The sequence below is a fragment of the Rutidosis leptorrhynchoides genome, chromosome 1 (genome assembly GCF_046630445.1).
Source record: "Rutidosis leptorrhynchoides isolate AG116_Rl617_1_P2 chromosome 1, CSIRO_AGI_Rlap_v1, whole genome shotgun sequence".
In the NCBI taxonomy this organism is placed as follows: Eukaryota; Viridiplantae; Streptophyta; class Magnoliopsida; order Asterales; family Asteraceae; genus Rutidosis; species Rutidosis leptorrhynchoides.
Window position 1 is genome coordinate 702,041,303 of NC_092333.1, and position 6,623 is coordinate 702,047,925.

Sequence of the window (6,623 nt, forward strand, 5' to 3'; positions counted from 1 at the left end):
ATCCTTTATATCTAATCCATACACCAACGACCAAAAACACCTACAAACACTTTCATTCTTCAATTTTCTTCATCTAATTGATCTCTCTCAAGTTCTATCTTCAAGTTCTAAGTGTTCTTCATAAATTTCAAAAGTTCTAGTTTCATAAAATCAAGAATACTTTCAAGTTTGCTAGCTCACTTCCAATCTTGTAAGGTGATCATCCAACCTCAAGAAATCTTTGTTTCTTACAGTAGGTTATCATTCTAATACAAGGTAATAATCATATTCAAACTTTGGTTCAATTTCTATAACTATAACAATCTTATTTCAAGTGATGATCTTACTTGAACTTGTTTTCGTGTCATGATTCTGCTTCAAGAACTTCGAGCCATCCAAGGATCCATTGAAGCTAGATCCATTTTTCTCTTTTCCAGTAGGTTTATCCAAGGAACTTAAGGTAGTAATGATGTTCATAACATCATTCGATTCATACATATAAAGCTATCTTATTCGAAGGTTTAAACTTGTAATCACTAGAACATAGTTTAGTTAATTCTAAACTTGTTCGCAAACAAAAGTTAATCCTTCTAACTTGACTTTTAAAATCAACTAAACACATGTTCTATATCTATATGATATGCTAACTTAATGATTTAAAACCTGGAAACCCGAAAAACACCGTAAAACCGGATTTACGCCGTCGTAGTAACACCGCGGGCTGTTTTGGGTTAGTTAATTAAAAACTATGATAAACTTTGATTTAAAAGTTGTTATTCAGAGAAAATGATTTTTATTATGAACATGAAACTATATCCAAAAATTATGGTTAAACTCAAAGTGGAAGTATGTTTTCTAAAATGGTCATCTAGACGTCGTTCTTTCGACTGAAATGACTACCTTTACAAAAACGACTTGTAACTTATTTTTCCGACTATAAACCTATACTTTTCTGTTTAGATTCATAAAATAGAGTTCAATATGAAACCATAGCAATTTGATTCACTCAAAACGGATTTAAAATGAAGAAGTTATGGGTAAAACAAGATTGGATAATTTTTCTCATTTTAGCTACGTGAAAATTGGTAACAAATCTATTCCAACCATAACTTAATCAACTTGTATTGTATATTATGTAATCTTGAGATACCATAGACACGTATACAATATTTCGACCTATCATGTCGACACATCTATATATATTTCGGAACAACCATAGACACTCTATATGTGAATGTTGGAGTTAGCTATACAGGGTTGAGGTTGATTCCAAAATATATATAGTTTGAGTTGTGATCAATACTGAGATACGTATACACTGGGTCGTGGATTGATTCAAGATAATATTTATCGATTTATTTCTGTACATCTAACTGTGGACAACTAGTTGTAGGTTACTAACGAGGACAGCTGACTTAATAAACTTAAAACATCAAAATATATTAAAAGTGTTGTAAATATATTTTGAACATACTTTGATATATATGTATATATTGTTATAGGTTCGTGAATCAACCAGTGGCCAAGTCTTACTTCTCGACGAAGTAAAAATCTGTGAAAGTGAGTTATAGTCCCACTCTTAAAATCTAATATTTTTGGGATGAGAATACATGCAGGTTTTATAAATGATTTACAAAATAGACACAAGTACGTGAAACTACATTCTATGGTTGAATTATCGAAATCGAATATGCCCCTTTTTATTAAGTCTGGTAATCTAAGAATTAGGGAACAGACACCCTAATTGACGCGAATCCTAAAGATAGATCTATCGGGCCCAACAAGCCCCATCCAAAGTACCGGATGCTTTAGTACTTCGAAATTTATATCATATCCGAAGGGTGTCCCGGAATGATGGGGATATTCTTATATATGCATCTTGTTAATGTCGGTTACCAGGTGTTCACCATATGAATGATTTTTATCTCTATGTATGGGATGTGTATTGAAATATGAAATCTTGTGGTCTATTATTATGATTTGATATATATAGGTTAAACCTATAACTCACCAACATTTTTGTTGACGTTTTAAGCATGTTTATTCTCAGGTGATTATTAAGAGCTTCCGCTGTCGCATAGTTAAATAAGGACGAGATTTGGAGTCCATGCTTGTATGATATTGTGTAAAAACTGCATTCAAGAAACTTATTTTGTTGTAACATATTTGTATTGTAAACCATTATGTAATGGTCGTGTGTAAACAGGATATTTTAGATTATCATTATTTGATAATCTACGTAAAGCTTTTTAAAACCTTTATCTATGAAATAAAGGTTATGGTTTGTTTTAAAAATGAATGCAGTCTTTGAAAAACGTCTCATATAGAGGTCAAAACCTCGCAACGAAATCAATTAATATGGAACGTTTTTAATCAATAAGAACGGGACATTTCAGGCTGCACGTGTTCAAAGCAGTCCGGGTGCGGGTGAAATTCCCGACGATGGTTGTGAGGTTCGATCCCGGGTTTCTACCTAACGTGTGAGTGTGTCTAACCAGCTAACCAGCCGTTCAAAAAAAAAAATGCAATGTTTCACTATTCATAATTCCTTTAATTTTTAGATTAAGGGGGAACTAGTGGAGAGCCCTTGCTACGCGTCAGTTTTGTTAATTATCGATACAAAATATTACATTACATGTGTTTATTGAAAGTTGGATATTTACATTGCATACATGTAGATCTTGTTTTAGTAATGCCCCATACTAGTAATTTTTTGGGATTGATACAAAACAATTGTACTTCATACTTTATTACTCTCTCCGTCCCATCTAAAGTGTCCACCTTACTATTTTGGAATGTCCCATTTGAAGTGTCCACTTTATTTTTTAACCAATTAGAAAAGGTTATTTTGGAGAGAGAAAACTTCTGATTGGTGAAGAATAAAGTTAGTGGAATTTTCTAAAACTGTGTGCAAAAAGTAAGTGGACACTTATAGTGGGACGGAGGGAGTACTTCTACAATTTAGTAAAAGAAATAAGAGTGAAAACAATTATGCTTTATGTTTTAGATCTTTTTTAGTAATTAGTAATGTCCCATAATAGTGTTTTTTTAGATTGATACAAAACAAGTGTAATTCATGCATTATTACTTATACAATTTAATAAAAGGGATAATGGTGAAAACAATTATGCTTCATGTTTTATTAGTATTGAATGTTTGATTATTTGTACAATTTAGTAAATCGGATAAACGTGAAAACAATTATACTTCATGTTTTATTACTTGTACAATGTTATTATTCATAACTTTATCGTTTAGATAAATTACTTGTACAATGTTATTATTCATAACTTTATCGTTTAGATAAAGGAGTAAATGTTTTATTACTTGTACAATGTTATTATTCATAACTTTATCATTTAGATAAAGGAGTAAACATGTACAATTTAACAAAAAGTATAAAAACGAAAACAATTAGACTTGAAGTTTTATTACTTGTACAATATTACTAAAGGAGTAAACTTGTACAATTTAGCAAAAAGTATAAAAGTGGAAACAATTAGAGAGGTTCCAATGGTGACACATTAGTTCTCTAGGACTAGCGCTATATCAGCACTTCCTTCCCAGGACTAAACACTCTCAACAGTGACACTCCTTCCTTCCAATTTTTTATTTATTTTCATTGTTTTGCGAAAATCAAAATAATTATTTATATTAAACAATATTTATTTAAATAAAACTAAACTTTTATTAAAAATTAAAAACATTACAATAATTAAAATTAAAAATTACGTTAAAATAAAAAAATACTCTTCGTCATGATCTTGATTTTCTTCATCTTCGTCATCGGAAATGTGTGAAGCTCCTGCTTCATATCGATTGTTTGGATTTAATGAAATATGAAGGTGTTTATATAACGTTTTCGGAAATAATCTCCCGGAAACGTACAATTGTCGGCGAAATAATCATTCCATAAAGTTTTTGCGCGATCTTCACGATCTCTATGTAAATATCTTCTAGGTACGGGTTGAACTTCTTCATTATCGCTTAACTCATCCAATGAATCAAGTAATTTGAGTGCATGATTATTAGTAGTATTTGTTATCAATAATATCACGTTTAGCTCGAGATCGGAATTTGAGTTATTGGGATTTGTTGGTACTATTTTTCGTATAGGGGATGAAAGGTACCAGTACAGGACAATAACTGCCTAGCGTTGAGCGATATATTGCCGATTGATGTTTGCCCTCGGGAAGTAATCCCTGCAGACCCAGAACATGGATGAGAAGTCTGTGGGGTGGCCTCAATCAATCTTTGGATCAATCTGAAATTGATCCTTCCAGCGTACTGTGGCTAAACGGTTAATGTTTTTAGAGTGAGAAAGAACTATGTGAGAGAGAAAGTGTACTTCTCTCTGACTGAAGTTCAGATGTGAAATGTGGTGACTTATGGGGTCTATTTATAAGCGTAGAATGTCTGAAATTCTCGGGAACACGTGTCAAACACTGATTAATTCAGTTATGCGAAATATCCGGAACCGACTTTGGCGTGGCTAACGTGCAGTGTTGTAAAAGTCGACCGACTTGGCCGACGCGTCAGCCGATGCGTCGTTTTTTTTGGGTTCTCCGTCCCTTTTTTCTGAAAACGACTCAAAAGACGGTCAAAGCTAAAAGTTCGGTCAAAGTCTGTCAAAGACGGTCAAAGTTGGTCAAAATGGTCAAAATCAGTCAAATTTTCGTCAAGATGTGATATGTTTTAAAATTAGGGTTTGTTTTCATTTTTTGGGCCACTCTTTTCTCTGTGTCCTTACTGATTATGTATTCGGTAACATTAATTGAGCTTAAAGTTTAATTGTATTTAAATTCAAGTTCTTATTTAAGAAATTTATGGTACATAATCAACTATTTTATACATATATAAATATATATTTAAGAAACTATTAATAAAGTCAACGTTGGTCAACGACCGATGCGTCCCCGACTCGGCTGACGCGTCCTTTTTAGGTCTCGACCGATGCGTCCCCGACTCGCGACTTTTACAACCTTGCTAACGTGGCTGCGTGCCGCTCACGCACCTAATTAAAGGGCTTAAGCATAGAAGCTGCCCGCAGGGCTTACGCATGTCGCTGGGCGGTCTGCTGAGCGCTGGGCAGATAATGCCAAAAACTGCCAAATATTGCCTTCTTTTATGCTTTTCGATCCTCTCTTTTGCACCAAAACGATGCTTTTATGCGTGTATCCCCTAGGATACACCATTAAGTCCCCCAGTTTAATGTCTTTATTTTTATAAGAAATAAAGTCATTAAACTAAAAATTAAAGAATTCATCATATCTCCTCATATCTCAAAAGTTTTATACACCCTCATATCTCCTTCTGCATAAAACAAACACAAATGCAAGCAGAAAAAGCATGTATAAGAACACATGTGATTTATGTTAACACAATAGAAGCATAACATGTTCATAAAGGACCCTACCATGACCTGCCTAGCGCAACAATGGCATATATCCAAAACGCCAATTGTTACTCATATTGTAGAGGACCAAAATGGCTTCATAATCAGCATAAGATCTTTGCGGAAGTTTCAGCATCTTCCAAGCTTCTATAATTGATTTTTCTTCTTCTGACGGTTCAATGGCTTTACTAACCCCAATTTTCGTTTTGCCCCATTTGCGGACGCTTGCCCAAGCATCTTGGATAATCCTCTCATTTACGAAGAAAAAGGGTTTTTTCCAGTTTTTAAAGGATGTTTCCTTGTCACCAGTAAAAGATTTCCCTGGTTTGCAGTCAAAGGTGTAACATCATTGACTCACTAATCAATACATAAACAGTTAAAAATATTTAGACTAGGTTCTCTAATTACGGAATTACAATACATTTCAAAAAGAATAATTTTTTGAAGACCGAGAGGGTGAATTTGACTTAATCCTGTCCCATAGTGGGCAAGAATTTCTTGTAGAAATACAGAAGGAGGTATACGGAGGTTTCCTACGATTAATTGTAATTTGTACAGAGTAATCATCTTTTTGGGCGGTTTATTGGCTCTATCACTCGAAGATGGAACTATTGGATTTAAGTGCCTAAGATTCTTATAGTCTATACACAATTATTCATCTCTGATTCTGTTATGCTTAATCAAATTGTATTTACATTACGTGTATCCTTCTGGGAAGACGTGCTGCTAGACTCGGCCATGGTATTAGCAAAGAAAAAGCAATAGAAACAGCGGAGAAAGAAAGTCGAAAACTAACCTTGCAAAAATAATTGTTAAGAGCCCTACATGCAATTGTAGATAATCTTGAGAGAATTTGATAAGTTTCGGAAAAGGAAAATTGAAGTTGGGACGGACTATTAATAGTTAATTTAGTAGACACCAAAGGATAAGATTGTGCTACGTGTACAGACTAGATCAATTGGATGAAAAATTTAATTTTCAAAAAATAAATCAAAAACGCTTTGGGACGTTTTGGAGGCAAAAATAATTATTGAAGGATGACGTCAGTATAGAGAAACCGACGGCTACAACAGTTTATGTCACCGAGGGAAAAAACATCTTTTATTTTTTTTTAGTTTAATGACTTTATTTATTACAAAATAAAGACATTAAACTGGAGGGACTTAATGTGTATCCTAGGAGATACACGCATAAAAACATCGTTTTGATGCAAAAGAGAGGATCGAAAAGCATAAAAAAGGCAATATTT